The sequence below is a fragment of the Cebus imitator genome, unplaced genomic scaffold, assembly GCF_001604975.1.
Source record: "Cebus imitator isolate Cc_AM_T3 unplaced genomic scaffold, Cebus_imitator-1.0 Scaffold197, whole genome shotgun sequence".
Classification (NCBI taxonomy): Eukaryota; Metazoa; Chordata; class Mammalia; order Primates; family Cebidae; genus Cebus; species Cebus imitator.
The window spans coordinates 379109-396293 of NW_016107512.1; the positions used below are offsets into that span (position 1 = coordinate 379109).

The 17185-nt window shown below is 47.1% G+C and overlaps 1 pseudogene; it reads left to right on the plus strand.

Annotated features, from left to right (window-relative positions):
- Positions 1-12263: 12263 nt before the first annotated feature.
- On the plus strand, positions 12264-13018 carry LOC108317074 (annotated as a pseudogene).
- Positions 13019-17185: the final 4167 nt, after the last annotated feature.

Below are 17185 nucleotides of genomic sequence, written 5' to 3' on the forward strand. Positions count from 1 at the left end.
CAGGCCAGATCGGGGGTGAAGGGGCTCCTGACCAGCTCCATATCTGGTCCAGGTGGGCAGGAAGGCCTGCTCCTGGCCCTCCCCGCTCCGCAGGGCTGTGGCAGGAAGAGGCGCCGCTGCAATCCAAACAGCCATTTCCTGCTGCAGGCTCCAGGCTGTTTTCTTTAGGACAGTGGCTGAAACCCTAGAGGCTGGGCTGGGTGGGGGCGGGACTGGGGAAGAATTTAGCCAGCCCCCTAACACACAAACACACACACACACACACACATACATACACACACACACACACACTGCAAACACACACCCACTTCACGCCTACGTGCACCCACATACTCTCACACAGCCTCTCCATACAGCCACACACTCAGATACGTTCCATAGGCTCATGCATTCCACACCCGCACCACACACACACTCACACCACATCTGCACACACTCACACACTGCCCATTTCAGAGCCTGCAGCTGCTGCCACCCCAGGCCAGCCTGAGGTTGGGCTGCGGAGACCCATGTCGGTCCATTCCCCCTTCGTCCCACACCTGCCCTGCCTTCCTCAGCTCCCCGTCTTTGCCCAGGTGCTCTCATCCCTGCCGGGCAGCAAACAGCATTCATCTAGAGGCTGCCCACCCCCAACCAGGGCAAGCCCTGGCTCTGGATCTGTACCTCTCCTCATGGCCCACCACAGGCTCCCAGGCTCTGCTTTCCAATGTCTGGGCTGTGCCAGGTGACAGTTCTAGGCCTGGCTGTGCTGTGGGCTGCCAGGAAGGGGCCCTTTCCTCCCCAGGCCTTAGTTCCCTGTGTGTACAATGGAAGAGCGGGAGACTGCAGCCGTAACGGTGGCCACAGTGTCCAGGGAACACCTGCCTCTCTCTGGTCTTCTTTCATCGTTAGAGCAGCGGATTGGCCCAATTTTGTCTGGGAGCTGTCTTAAGAGGCCACCCCCATCCCCATTTGATTTAGCCTGTTGTCTAAACCAGAGCAAGCACCCCCTGCTTATGGGATAAAAGGTGGTGAGGCCAAGTTAAGCCAGCCCTGGCCAGTACTATCCATGACCACTCAGTGATCTTGTGCGCCAAACCTGAGAGGTGGCCCCACCACACAGCAAGTAGCTGAGCCAGGGGCTGGTTTGTGAGGGGAGGGCAATCAGCCGGGGCCCTCTGCCTCCAAAGTCTCCATCAGCTTCTCCCTGAATTTGGAACTTGAACTGGCCTGGCCTCTTCTCACACCCAGCGCAGGGCCAGCTGAGCTTCAGGCCCCATGGCCTCCGCGGCTGCAGAGCTGCCAGGACGGACACTGGGCAGAGCAGGTCCACCCCACCCCATGCCGTCACCCCCAATAGCTTCACCTGTTCCCCAGGGAGATGGTCCAGTCGTGGGGGCCAGGGCTGGTCCCTGAGGTTTTCAGGAAAGCTGCTGCACACACTCCCATGGTTGAGCAGGGGGCAGCTTGTTGGCCAAGCTGGGAAAACAGTGCAGCTGCCCTTGGGACTGGCCCTGGGCAAAGAGAGGTGAGGGAGAAGCAGGGACGGGAAGCTCAGGCCACAGTGGGGGAGCAGCGGGTGGTGGGGACAGAGCTCACAGACCTGGTCCCTTGTCATCTCTGTGCAGATGCTCCTCTCTGCACTCTGACTTTCCTAGGCTGGTGGGGTCATGTGGCATGGGATGGCACTCTCAGTCACAGCCCTCTTATCACCCCAGCTGGCCCCTCATCTTTCGCGTCCTCTGGAGAAAAGCCGCCTCCCAGCCCTTCCTTGCCTTTCACTGGTTTCACCACTTTTCCCCGGCCGTAGCCACCTCCCCATTCACATTCCCTGCCATCTCTGAGTCTGCTTCTTTCTGGGTGCTGGGCACATTTCCTCCTACTGCAGACACGGGTGGAGCGGGAAGGGGTAGACACACTGTCCACCTGGCACAGTCTCAGTTCTACCCCCTTGGGGCCACAGAGCAAAGGCCAGGGAAGCACTCTGATTGGCCCCGCACACACAACAGGCTCATCCCTGAGCCAATCACGTTGCCAGGGGGACAAAGGGCTGCGGCTGGCCAGGCCTCATCGTGGGCTGCCTCTGTGGCCTGGAGGGTGGGCTACTTGGCCACCCCTCCAGACCCTTATAGAATCAAGGAAAGGAAGCCTCCCAAAGAGGTAGGGTGCTGTAACAAAAACGGGGGGAAGCTAACAGATTAAAACAACAGAAGTCACTGTGCGGTCAGATGAGCATGGGTGGTAGAGAAGTCCCTAACTAGGGGAGACCCAGCTGGAAACCCCAAGGTGTCAAGTGCAGCTCAGCACATTTGGCTGACGAACAGAAGGCAAGAATGGCCTTCAAATGCCTGCATCTTGGGGAGGAGAGTGGGGCTTATTTTCAGTCTCCAGCAGGTAGGGGTAAGACTGAGAAGCAGACGTCACAGACATTCCCAGCTCCAGGAACGAGAGAACACTCTGCTAGCAAGAACTGCCCCAGGGAGGATGGACTGCCACAGCGGGGGCAGGGCGGGGGTCATCCCTGTTCCAAAGACCATTCTGGGGAAGCAGGTGTAGATTGGGTCCCTGCCCAGGTATTGGCAGCGTGGCAGAAAGGACAGATGGTGGAGAGTTTTTACAGGTGCCCCCCACAATTCCTTCTAACTCAGACCTTCCATAGCTAACAACACAGACTGCGGTCATCTAGCAAGAGAGAAACACAGGATTGTAGTCGGGGAGACAGGTGAGATGAAGAAAAGGAGACAGAGACAAGGAGGCAGACAGGACAGTGCGGACAAAGTAAGGCCCTTGAGACAGAAAGGTGAAGCAGGCGGGCTGCAGGCACATGGCCCCCGCCCCTCCCAAGGTCGCCGATGTGGGCTGTGGGGGCAGTGGGCCCCTCAGCCTGGGTCCCTCCCGGGCATGGAGCCTCCACAGAGCTGGGCAGCTCGGCATTCATTAGGACCTGTCTAATGGCTCGGAAGATTGGCCAGTTCTAGGGACGCTGATGAATAGAGACCACGCTGAGATTTATTCCTAATTATCTCATTTGTCTCCCCCCATTACTCTTTATGGCCGGGATTTATGGGACCATTAGGGGGGCCCAGTCAGGCCAGGACGAGTGTGAGCCTCGAGATGCTTCATGATAATAACAGTAACAACGCTCCCCCTGGCCCGGATGAATGGAGGACTTCCTTCTTGCCCTCCCCATCCCCTGTCCTTGGGACCCCAGACACCAGCTTCCCCTATGTTCCTCTCCTGTCTGGGACCCCGGGCCCTCAGCCACCTGTGGAGTTCAAACCTGTGCCCCCCTTTGCCTCCTGCTCCACCCCAAGGGCTCAAGGTAGTAGTGGGAGGACCTGATTTCAAAGGTAACACCTCTGGGACAAGGTCTGTATCAGTATTGATGTGTTTGGTAGCAAGCAGCAAAGAACCCAAATAAATGTGGCTTTATCTGTAAGGACATTTATTGTCTCCTTAACTAGAAGTGCAGAAGTGGGTGAGCCCTGAGCCAATTAGGAAACTCAAGGACATCATGAAGGAGCCTGGTTTCCAACCTTCTGCTCCATCATGCCCAGAATGTGGTTCGTGGCTCCCTTCCTCGTCACAAAATGGCTACTGCAGCCCCAAGCATCGTGTCCTTACGCATGGCATCCCTCAAGAACAAAAAGCATAGGTGGCCTGGGCACGGTGGCTCATTCCTAGCACTTTGGGAGGCCAAGGCAGGTGGATTGCCTGAATTCAGGAGTTTGGGACCAGCCTGGGCAACATAGCGAAACTCCGTCTCTACTAAAAATACAAAAAATTAGCCAGGCATTGTGGTGCATGCCTGCAATCCCAGCTACTTGGGATGCTGAGGCACAAGAATCCCTTGAATCTGGGAGGCGGATGTTGCAGTGAGATCATGCCACTGCACTCCAGCCTGGGCAGCAGAGAGAGACTCTGTCTCAAAAAAAAAAAATGGGCAAGTGGAAAAGGGTGCCCTTCTTCTTCCTCACCTCTTACCAGAGCAGGGAGGAAATGATTTCCAGAAACCTCTCACAGGCTTCTACTCACACCTTTGCCCAGACTGGGTCATTTTCTTTTTGCTTTCTTTTTTTTTTTTTTTTTTTTTTAAGATGGGGTTTCACCATGATGGCCAGGCTGGTCTTAAACTCCTGACCTCAGATGATCCACCCACCTCAGCCTTCCAAAGTGCTAGGATTACAGGCGTGAGCCACCGCGCCCAGCCCGACTGGGTCATTTTCCATGTTAGCTTGGGCTCCTCCAGAAGCCAACTCTAAGCAAGAATTGAAGTGCAAGTGATTTGTTTAGGACGAGATTCCAGGAAACACCAGTAGGGGAGTGAGGAGTGTTTTCAAACTGGTTACCACGGTGGGCAACTGGACATGTGCTTCTGAGGAAACTGTGTTATTTGAAACACTTTTTTTTTTTTTTTGAGATGGAGTCTCGCTCTGTTGCCCAGGCTGGAGTGCAGTGGCACAATCTCAGCTCACTGCAACCTTTGCCTCCAAGCTTCAAGCGATTCTTCTGCCTCAGCCTCCTGAGTAGCTGGGATTACAGGCATATGCCACCATGCCCAGCTAATTTTTATATTTTTAGTAGAGATGGGGTTTCGCTATCTTGGCCAGGGTGGTCTTGAACTCCTGGCCTCGTGATCCACCCTCCTCAGCCTCCCAAAGTGCTGGGATTACAGGCGTGAGCCACCACGCCCAGCCTGGAAACTGTGTTATTTAAAAAACAAACCCATGGTCCCTGGTTGAAGACTGTTCCCAGCAGGGAGAGTTCTCTGGCACTCCTAGGCTGCTTGGGCTGTGGAATAAAGTCCCTAGAGGCAGAAAGGGGCCAGGGTGCTCCTCCCTGGGAAGGACCGGGGAACTGGCAGGCATCAGTGAAGCCTGCCCTCACCTGCCAAAAAGAGTGTTGACTGATGGCCAGACAAACCCAACTCACTGTTGGGCAGGGGGAAAGGGGGCTAGCTTTGGGGACTCAGCCCCAGGGTCTGCCACAGAGCCCCTCCCCACCTCCTCTCCCCTGGACTCTACTACCCAGGCGAGCCATAGGGGATGAGCTTCAGTGTGAGGTGAATGTGGGAACAAACCACATACAGAAGGCGTGACTCAGCCCCTGTCCTGTTAGAGGGCTCATGTCAGATGTCTCATCACGAAGATTCCCGGAAGCTACTGTGTGAAAGTTCTCCAAGCTTCCCATTAGCCAAAACTTAGTCACATAGTCACATTCAGCTGCAAGGGAAGTGTATTAGTCTGTGCTCACACTGCTATGAAGAAACAGCTGAGACCGGGTAATTTATAAAGGAAAGAGGTTTAATTGACTCACACTTCTGCATTGCTGGGAAGGCCTCAGGAAACTTACAATCACGGCAGAAGGCAAAGGAGATGCAGGCACCTTCTTCATGGGCGGCAGGATGGGGTGAATGCAAGCAGGGGAAATGCCAGATGCTTATACGTTCATTATCAGATCTCAGGAGACTGTCATGAAGACAGCATGGGAGGAAGTGCCCCCATAATCCAATTACCTCCATCTGGTCCCACCCTTGACATGTGGGGATTATGGGGATTACAATTCAAGATGAGATTTTGGGTGGGGACATGGCCAAACCATAAGAGGAGGCTAGAAAATGTCATCTTTATTCTGGGTGGCCATATGCCCAGCTGAAATTTCTATTAATGTGGAAGAAAGGGAGACTAAGGCGGGGTATGGTGGCTTACACCTATAATCCCAGCACTTTGGGAGGCCGAGGCAGTGGATCACTAGGCCATGAGTTCAAAACCAGCCTGGCCAGCATGGTGAAACCCCACCTCTACTAAAAATACAAAAATAAATTAGCCAGGCATGGTGGTGCGCACCTGTAATCCCAGCTACTGAGGAGGCTGAGACAGGAGCATCGCTTGAACCCAGGAGGCGGAGGTTGTGGTGAGCAGCTGAGATCATGCCACTGCACTCCAGCCTGGGAAACAGAGTGAGACTCCGTCGAAAGAAAGAAAGAAAGGAAGGAAGGAAGGAAGGAAGGAAGGAAGGAAGGAAGGAAGGAAGGAAGGAAGGAAGGAAGGAAGGAAGGAAGAAAGACTAGATATTAGGGGGACAGCTAGTTGTCTCAACTACCCTACCCAACAGCCATTCACCTCTTCCTTTTTTCCTTTTTTTTTTTTGAGACAAAATCTCTCTCTGTTGCTCAGGATGGAACACAGCGATCCTGCAGCCTCAACCCTGTAGGTGCAAGTGATCCTCCCACCTCAGCCTCCCAAGTAGCTGAAACTAAGCCATGAACCATAACACCCAGCTGATTGTTTATATCTTGTAGAGATGGAGTCTCATTATGTTGTCCAGGCTGTTCTTGAACTCCTGGGCTCAAGTGATCCTCGCATCTCAGCCTCCCACAGTGCTGGAATTACAGGTATGAATCCCTGTGCCGCACCTTCTTCCTTTTTTCTTTTTTCAATCAGCCCCTGATTTAGTTTACTCTTCTCCTAGCATCTATGAGATTCAAAGAGAGTAGACCCCAGCTCCAGGGGATGAATCATGATTGCAGTAAGCCAACCGTGGTGGTCTCATCCCCCCTGTCAGTGGCTGGTTTAGGAATGAGCATGTGAAACCATCCTGGCCAATGGAACATGAGAGTAAAAGTCTCCAGAGGCTTCTAGGACATCAGACAGGGACATTCCCATTTCTGCCCTAAGTAACCCAGACAAAACGAGCCACCTTGGACCTATTGAAGGGAGCCGGTCTGGGAGGTCAAGACAAGCTTTCAAGGACTCCAGAGTGGAAAGAAGAGAACTATCTACTCCTAATGACATCTTCGACCCTGAATTAGCCAACCCTGGAGCCATACTACCTGTCAACTTCCTGTTATAGAATCATTCTTAAGCCACTTTAATTGGGTTTTCTACTCTTTGTAGCTGGAAACATACCGATGTGCTCCCTTCTCTTGGCATTAGTTTCTCTCTGAGATGAATGGAGGGGTTGCCCTAAAGTCTCACTTTCCTGGTAAAAGGAATTCAGAGAGCTCTGTGTCTACCGTGTTAGTGACAGAAATCCTGTGCAAACCAACTTAAGTACAAAAGGAATTTATTGGCTCTCATGGCCAGAAGGAACACTCTGGTATTTGTAAAATTAAAGAAAGAGCTTCAGGAATCAGGATGGGAGCTGGGGACCCAGTGCCACTGGGATTCTTTCGCTGTCTTCTTCCTTCTGTCTCAACTCTGAGACTCCCTGTGCGATGGCCTCAATATCTCCTATTGAAGATAGATTTTCTCTACACTGGTGGGTGGGGAGAAAGCAAGGTGAACAGAAGCCAGAGATATTGACAACCCCGGTGAGAGAAAGGACCCTTTGCATAGTTTCTTAGTCCCAGGACAGGATGCTGGATGGCTCTCTGGGATCATATGTCCATCCTCAGGATGAATCAGTGTTGCACTGGATACATTGATTGGTCAAACCTGGGTCATCTTTTTACCCCTGTTGGAGAAAGAGCTTTGGTAATTGATAGCTTCATCAGAGCCACATGGAGGGGAAGAGGAGCAGCTCCCAAGGAGTGGTGTGTACTGTTCCGGAAGAAGCAGGGAGGCACTGGGAGGACAAACCAAAAACAGATGCCCAAGACACATCTCAGTCCCCCAAAGACAGAGGCCCCAAGTGATTTTTTTTTTTTTTTTGAGGCAGAGTTTTTCCCTTATCCCCCAGGCTGGAGTGCAATGGCGCGACCTTGGCTCACTGCAATCTCTGCCTCCTGGGTTCAAGCAATTCTCCAGCCTCAGACTCCCAGGTAGCTGGGATTACAGGCGCCTGCCATCACGCCCGGCTAATTTTTGTATTTTTAGTAGAGACTGGGTTTCACCATGTTGGCCAGGCTGGTCTCAAACTCCTGACCTCGTGATCTGCCTGCCTCAGCCTCCCAAAGTGCTGGGATTATAGGTGTGAACCACCGTACCTGGCCCCAAGTGATTCTTTCTACTAAACGCTGCCTTGCATCTTGCCAATATACTGAGTGAAACCAACCCTGCTACCCAGAGAAGGGCTTCACTTCTATGTGAATGGTGCCCCTTGAAGTGGGACGATGTGGCACCCCTGAACTTGACAATACCTTGAACTTGGACTGCAGATGGGTGGCAGAGCCATAAAGGAGGCCTTCTACCTCTTGGGGATCTTGCCCTAAAACTCTAGCTAAACAGGGTGTTCCATTTTGGATGATGAATCTATCAGATGCAGCCCATTAGGACAATTCAGAGTATTCCAAATTGTGCGTGTATGGGTGGGGGAGGTTGTTAACACGGGGAGTGGGTTACACGGATGATGGAAGAACCAAGATGCCAATGGTATGATGAGGCGCCCCAGAGACTAGCAATACCAGGAATAGAGAGAAAATAGGAGGAGGTAGTGTTAGGTGTTACTGCAGCCCAGAAGCCAGGACCATGTACAAAGAGCTAAAACCACGGGGTGGGAGTGCTGCCTAGCAGAAGCCATAACTGTGGGGTGCAGACTGTGGGAGCTGGAGCAGCAGAGCAGACAGCTGCTTCTGGAGAGACCACCCAAGGCAGAGAAAGGGAGACGAAGGCCCTGGCTTCTCCCTTCCTTCTAGCTTGTGAACTCACTCCAGTGGCCTCACTGGCTGAACCCAGATGGAAGCCAACTGAAATAGGAGCCTGAGAAACAGAGGCTGTAAGGGCCATCATTCCTCTGGTGCAGAGCAGAGGAAGGGCAAGGCATGGGTCTGAGGACACACAGGCAAATGACAGATACAATGGCCAACTGACCTGCGGTGGACATGTTTGTGTCCCCTCAAAATTCATATGTTGGCATGCTAAGCCATCATAGGATGGTATTAGGAGGTGGGGCCTTCGAGAGGTAATTAGGTCATGAAGGTGAATCACTATCATGGGGTGAGTGTCCTTATAAGAAGAGGAAAGATGGGCCGGTCGCAGTGGCTCATGCTTGTATTCCAGCACTTTGGGAGGCCGAGGCGGCCAGATCACCTGAGGTCGGGAGTTGGAGACCAGCCTGACCAACATGGTGAAACTCTGTCTCCACTAAAAATACAAAATTAGCAGGGCGTGGTGGCACATGCTTGTAATCCCAGCTACTCAGGAGGCTGAGGCAGGAGAATCGCTTGAACCCAGGAGACGGAGGTTGCGGTGAGCCAAGATCATGCCACTGCACTCCAGCCTGGGCAAAAAGAACAAAACTCCATCTCTAAATGAATAAACACATACATACACACATAAGAAGAGGAAAGAGCAAGCTCTCTGCTTTCCACCACATGAGGATACAGTGAGAGATAGCTGTCTGCAACTGGGAAAAGAGTCCTCACCGGAACCTGGCTATGCTGACAGTTGACCTCAGACTTCCAGCCTCCAGAACTGTAAGGAATAAATTTTTGTTGTTTATAAGCCACTCATTTGTTACAGCAGCCCAAACGGACTAAGACAGGGCCTCATCAGATCCTCTGCCTTGCAAAGCGTGAAGGCCACCAGAGTCATTTTCATGCAGCCTGCTGACATCCCAGTTCTGGAAGCTCAGAGCCCCTGAGTGACTACATTGTCTGCACATTCCCGGAAGTCTCACTTTAGCCCCATCACACACACTCCCTTACCATACACACTCCCAGCTTGGATTACCCTGTAGTTCTGTAGTCTCCAGATCCAGCCTGGGCCAGCAGGGTTGCTGTCAGAGCCCCAGCATCCAGCTGCAGGGAAGGGAAGGAGAAATTGGGGGGCCTGCAAAGGAGGGGCAGCCCAGGGAGCCAGCGCAGAGTTGGGGGAGGGAGGCCCTTTCATGGCTTTCTACCCCCACCACCGCCACACACCAGGAAATATTTTGAGCAGAATGAAAATGAAAGCAAAGAACCGCATATCAAAATTGTAGGTTGCGACTGGGTGCAGTGGCTCATGCCTGTAATCCCAACACTTTGGGAACCTGAGGCTGGCGGATCACTTGATGTCAGGAGTTCAAAACCATCCTGGCCAACAAGGTGAAACCCTGTCTCTACTAAAAATACAAAAATTATCTGGGTGTGGTGGCATGTACCTTCCCAGCTACTTGGGAGGCTAAGGCAGGAGGATCGCTTGAACCTGGGAGGTGGAGATTGCAGTGAGCCGAGATTGTGCCATTGCACTCCAGCCTGGGCAACAGAGCCAGACTTTGTCTCAAAAAAAAAATTTTTTTCTTGTAGGTTGCAGCTAAAACAGTAGAGGGAAATTTGTACCAGGCAATGACTTTATTAGAAAAAAAAAAGATTTCAAATCAATGATCAAAACTTCTATCTGACAAAACTAGAAAAAGAAAAACAAATAAACCCCCCAAAAAGCAGAAAAACAAATATTAAAGAACAGAGCAGAAATCAATGAGATAGAAAACAGACTAACAATAAACCAAATGAATGAAACCAAAAGCCTATTCTTTGAGAAAAATCAATAAAAATGCATAAACTGCTAGTCAATCCAAAATTACCTGTAAAAACATTTACAAGAGCATCAAACACTATTAAATACTTAGGATTTATCTGACAGAAAATGTGTAAGACTGGGTACACTGGAAAATTAAAATATATTGCCAAGAGGAATTAAGAAATGGAAATATATACTGTGTTTATTAATCAAAAAAATCAATATTGTGAAAATGTCAATTCTCTCCAAAATTGATCTATAGATTCAGTGCAATCCCAGTCAGAATCCAGCAGGATTTTGTGTGGAAATCAATAAGCTGATTCTAAAATATATACGGTGAGAAAAAGGACCTAAAAGAGCCAAAAGACTTTAAAAAATAAGTCTGGAAGACTTAATACTGCCTGTGGGAAGTAGAAAAGTTTTTTTTTTTTTTTTTTTTTTAAGTTTCCTTTTTTTTTTTTTTTTTTTTTTTTTTTTAACTTTGTTAAGTCCTATCTTATGTAGCTGTTAGACATGCCATGCTTATAGGCACGTAGTACATTCTGTGTCTTTGTACTTTAATCAAGATATCTGTGCTGGACGTGCTCACAGGCATGTCCCCGCTCCCCACTGCTTTTACCTGTTTAGAAAAGTTTTAAGTTGTTAGCCAATCAAGTTTTAGTTTAAATTGTGAGGTCTGGCTCCAGCCAACGGAGATCAGACACAGCAGAAAGGACAACTCCCAGATATGTAAGGGATAAATTTGACTGTTTTCCTTTGTTCATTGTACTCTTGTGGCACGATGACTAGTGAGGGTACCCTTCCTGCAGTCCAGGAAGTAATAATGGCATTGCTGAAAGATCCTCTGTCTCAGTGCAAATTTTTCTTTACAGCACCAAGCATCTATTTCCAACACTGCCTGATTTATAAAGCTACAGTAATCAAGACAGACAAATAGATTTGCACAATAGAAAGTCCAGCAATGGACCCACTCATATATGATTAATTTATTTTCTTTTATTATTATTGTTATTATTTTGAGACAGAGTCTCGCTCTGTTGCCCAGGCTGGAGTGCAGTGGTGCAATCTTGGCTCACTACAACCTCTTCCTCCCAGGTTCAAGCTGTTCTCCTGCCTCAGCCTCCCAAGTGGCTGGGACTACAGGTGCGTGCCACCACGGCTGGCTAATTTTTTTATATTTTTAGTAGAGACGGGGTTTCACCATGTTGGCCAAGCTGGTCTTGAACTCTCGACCCCAAGTGATACACCCACCTCAGCCTCCCAAAGTGCTGGGATTACAGGCATGAGCCACCGCACCTGGCCGTGATCAATTTATTTTCAACAAAGGTGACAATATGATTTAATGGAGCAAGATCATCTTTTCAACAAATGGTGCTAGAACAATTGGCTATCCATCTGCAAAAAAAAAAAAAAAAAAAAAAAAGAAAAAAATTTTCCCCAAAAAAAAAAAAAAAAAAAAAAAGAAAAAAAAAAGAAAAAAAAAAAAAAAAAAAAGAGGGAATAATACTTTGCACCATATGCAAAAATAACTTAAAATGGACCATAAGCCCAAGTGTAAAACCTAAAACAATAAAACTTTCAGAAGAAACAAAGGAGAAAAATATTTATGACTTTGGGTTTGCTACATATTTCTTAGATGGAACAACAAAAGCACAGATTGTTTTTAAGAACTGTTGTATTCAACTTTATCAGAATTAAGAACTTCTGTTCTCCAAAAGACACTGTTAAGAGAATGAAAAACAAGCCACGGGCTGGTATAAAATATTTGAAAATTATTTTATAATTTTCTGATTATTAAAAAAAGGGCTGGCCTGACATGATTCTGACCAGTGCTGCTGTTCTCTTGAGCAGTGGTCATGTATCTCTGTCCGCCTTATCTCCCACCTAAGTGCGTGCCACCACCCAATGGAAGATTCCACAGACGTGGACATGCACCCCCTGAGGCCCCAGGGCTATCTGTTCCATTGTGAACTAAAGGCCGACAAAGATGATCACTTTAAGGTAGATAATGATGAAAATGAGCGCCAGTTATCTTTAAGCACGGCCAGTTTAGGGGCTAGCGCAAAGGATGAATTGCACATTGTTGAAGCAGAGGCAATGAATTACGAAGGCAGTCCAATTAAAGTAACACTGGCCCTTTTGAAAATGTCTTTAGAGTCAACGGTTTCCCTTGGGGGATTTGACATAACACCACCAGTGGTCTTAGGTTGAAGTGTGGTTCAGGGCCAGTGCATATTAGTGGACAGCACTTAGTAGCTGTGGGGGAAGATGCAGAATCAGAAGATGAAGAGGAGGAAGATGGGAAACTCTTAAGCATATCTGGAAAACAGTCTGCCCCTGGAGGTGGTGGCAGCGTTCCACAGAAAAAGTAAAACTTGCTGCTGATGAAGATGAAGATGATGATAATGATGATGATGATTTTGATGAGGAGGAAACTGAAGAAAAAGCACCAGTGAAGAAATGTATGTGAGATAACCCAGCCAAAAATGCACAAAAGTCAAACCAGAATGGAAAAGACTAAAAACCATTATCAACCAAGATCAAAAGAACAGGAATCAAAAAAAAAAAGGAAAAAACTCCTAAAACACCAAAAGAACCGACCTAGTTCTGTAGAAGACATTAAAGCAAAAATGCAAGCAAGTATAGAAAAAGCGCATTGAACAATCCAAGCGGATTGAACAATCCTGGGCACTACTGGTAAATTAAGCCCAAAGATGTGGAGAAAGGAAAAGGAGAGATAAATATAGTCCATACTGAGTGTCATCAACAATCCAGACTGAAGTCTTCTATTTTAATCTCAATCCCCTTTTTGATTTGCCATCCATGCCTCTTCAGACTGGAAACAATCTAACAATCTCACTCTTTGTTCTCTAAAGTACTTTCTTCTGACTGCTGTGATTCAGTGAACCTTGCCCTTTGCTTTCTATTACTTGTGTATTTGCCTCACCCTGACCATGTTTTAAATCACCTTTGTATCTCCTTTGCTGCTCAATAATTTTTTTTTTTTTTTTTTTGAGACGGAGTCTCGCTCTGTGGCCCAGTGCAACGGTGCAAACTTGGCTCACCACAACCTCTGCCTCCCAGGTTCAAGCGATTCACCTGCCTCACCCTTCTGAGTAGCTGGGATTACAGGCGTGCACCACCATGCCTGGCTAATTGTTTTATTTTTAGTAGAAATGGGGTTTTACCATGTTGGTCAGGCTGGTCTCGAACTCCTGACCTCCTGATCCGCCCACCTTGACCTCCCAAAGTGCTGGGATTCCAGGTATGAGCCACTGTGCCCGGACAAAGTTTGAATGAATAATTAAAAAAAAAAAAAAAGTGCTACCTTCGGCCTATTGAAGGGAGCCAGTCTGGAAATAAGAAAACTATCTATTCCTTATGATATCTTCACCCCTGAATTAATAAACCCTGGAACCACACTATCTCTGAATGTCCTGTTACAGAATCATTCTTAAGCCACTTTAGTTGGGTTTTCTACTACGTGTAGCTAGAAACCTACTGACCGACGTGTTCCCTTCTCTTGGCATTAGTTTCTCTGGGAGGTGAATGGAGAGGCTCCCTGAACTCTGTACCAGGAAAGTGGTAAAGGATTTGCTATCTGATAAAAGATTTGTATCAAAATGCATTAAGAACTCTCAAACCTCAATAAAGAAAACAAGCAACCCAACAAAAACTGGCAAAAGATTTAAACACTTCACCAAAGAAAAAATACAGATGGCAAAAAAAAATATGAGAAGATATTTGACGTCATTAGTTATTAGGGAAATTAAAATTAAACCCACCATGAGATATCATCATATACCTATTAGAATGGCCAAAATTAAAAACTGACCACACCAAATATTATTGAGGCTGTGAAGAATTAGAATTCTCATATATTGCTAGTAGGAATGTAAAATGATACCATGGCTTTGAAAACATTTTGGCAACTTCTTAAAAAGTTGAAATTACAACAACCTCATGACCCAGCTATCCTACTCCTAGATATTTACTGAAGAGAAATGAAAGCATTTGTCCCTGCAAATATTTGTAGACAAATTTTCATAGCAATGTTATTCACAATAGTCAAACTTCTAAACAACCCAATGTCCATAAAATTTGAATGAATAAACAAATAGTGGTATATCCATACAATGGAATATTACTCAGCCATTAAAAGGGAAAGAAATACTGATACACGCAACAACATCAGTGTGTCTCAGTTATGCATCTCATTAGATTAACAGATGAAACTAATTATTCCTACTGAAGGAAGCCATAGGAAAAGTAGGTGCATTCTTGATGATTCCAGTTTTGTGAGATTCTAAACAGCACAAATTAATCTATTGCACAGAAAGCACATCAGTGGTTGCCTGGGATTGGAGGTAGGGTGGGGATAAACATAAGGGAGGGATCACAAAGGATCACAGTGAACCTTTTGAAGGTGATGGATGCGTTCACCATCTTGACTGTGGTGATAGCTTCATGGGTGGATACATATATCAAATCTTATCAAATTGTATACTTAAATATGTGTAATAAATGACTTTATAGCTCAATAAAGCCACTTTATTTTTTATGAAGTAGACTTTTTTCTTTCTTTTTGCATAGCTTGTTTTTAAGTTCTTTTTTTTTTTTAATTTTATTACCATAGGTTTTGGAGAACAAGTGGTATTTGGTTACATGAGTAAATTCTTTAGTGGTGATTTGTGAGATTTTGGTGCACCCCTTACCTGAGCAGTATACACTGAACCAATTTGTAGTTTTTCATCTTTCATCCCCGGAGTCTCCAAAGTCCATTGTATCATTCTTACGCCTTTACATCCTCATAGCTTAGCTCACATGTACAAGTGAGAACATACAGTGTTCGGTTTTCCATTCCTAAGTTACTTCACTTTGAATAATAGCTTCTAGCCGGGCGCGGTGGCTCACGCCTGTAATCCCAGCACTTTGGGAGGCTGAGGTGGGTGGATCACCTGAGGTCAGGAGTTCGAGATCAGCCTGACCAATATGGTGAAACCCCATCTTTGAGAAAACAAACAAACAAACAAAAAGTATAATAGCCTCTAATCCCATCCAGGTTGCTGCAAATGCCATTGATTTATTCCTTTTTGTGGATAAGTAGTATTCCATCATGTGTGTGTATATAGGTGTGTATGTGTGTACGTGTGTATGTATGTGTATGTGTGTGTGTATGTGTGTATATGTGTGCACGTGCGTGTGTATTTGTGTGTATGTATTTGTGTGTGTGTACGTGTGTGTGCTTGTGTATGTGTGTGTATATGTGTATGTGTATATGTGTGTGTATATGATATGTATACACACACACACATATGCCACAGTTTCTTTTTTGTTGTCACTACATAACATTAGCACACATGCCACAGTTTCTTTATCCACTCATTGATTGATGGGCATTTGGGTTGGTTCCACATTTTTGCAACTGGGAATTGTGCTGCTATAAACATGTGTGCAAGTATCTCTTTTGTATAGTGACTTCTTTTCCTCTGGGTAGATACCCAGGAGTGGGATGGCTGGATCAAATGGTAGATCTACTTTTAGTTCTTTAAGGAATCTCTATAGTGGCTGTACTAGTTTACATTCCCCCCAGCAGTGTAAACGTGTTCCCTTTTCACCACATCCATGCCAACTTTGATTATTTTTTGATTTTTCGATAATGGCCATTCTTGCAGGAGTAAGGTGGTATTACATTGTTGTTAGGAAGGATTTCACAGAGAAAAACTGAGGCAGAGCAATTTCATGGTAAAGTACAACATCGAATAGCATGTGAGCACTCAAGGTCGGACTATCTGCCCCAGCTCCAATTGTGTTGGACTTTATAAATGACACCGTGATGGACATCCTTGAACATAAAGCCTTCAAGCACATCTTGGACAATTTCTTTAGGGTAAATTCCTATATTTAACTTGACCTCTTAGTACCTCAGTTCTCTCACCTGTAAAATGGAATGGATAACGATGTCCATATCAGTGTGCGGTGGAATTTAATAAAGCTGTCTGTGCCTGCGTGTGTGTGTGCCTGTGTGTGTGTGTGTGTGTGTTACCTAGAAGAGTTGCCCATACCTAGTAATTCCTTGTTACCGAAAGCTGGATGAATTCCAAGGAGGCAAAAACACAGATGTCCCCATATCCTTGTGGTGTTGGCTGATAGTTTCCATCTAGATTGCCAGCTCCTGGAGCTCAGCGACCAGGAAGGGCACACAGCCCACTGGAAGCCTGAGGAGGGACAGGCGGCAGGAGGTGGGGGAGGCGGTGTTGACAGAAGCAAAAGAGAGCTCAGAGCACCCAGCTTGTTTTCTGGGAAAGTGTCTGAAACAGAGAAAATCCAAATGCTGTGATACATATTTCTTCCCCAAATTTCATGCTGGTAGAACTACTGGCCAGTAATTACCTAGCAAATTAGAGAATCTACTAGGTCCCCAATTAGGTACCCAAGGACATAACTGGTCCCTAATTAGAAAAAGTTGCCAAATGGGAACAATTATCTCTGTTCTCCATTTCATTTCCTCCCTCCTCAAGCTAAATCTCTCTGCTTCCCCTCCCCTGGTGGATCTTCCTGCTACCCCTTTGGGGTTGGGGGGATAGGAGGAGAGAGACGAAGGCTCGTGCCAGTCACCACCAGTAGTGCCCACCTTGGAGGTGGTGCTGAGGGCCTCTCCTTTGCATTCCCAGGATCCCCAGGCACTCCCCACGTTGCTTCCTAAGAGGCTGTTTGCTAAATTACAGCAAGGGTTAGTCTTACTCATCTCTCTGTCTCCTGACCTAGGTCAGGACCTGACATTCAGAAAATGCTTAGAAATGACTGTTGAAGTGCAAGCATGGCTC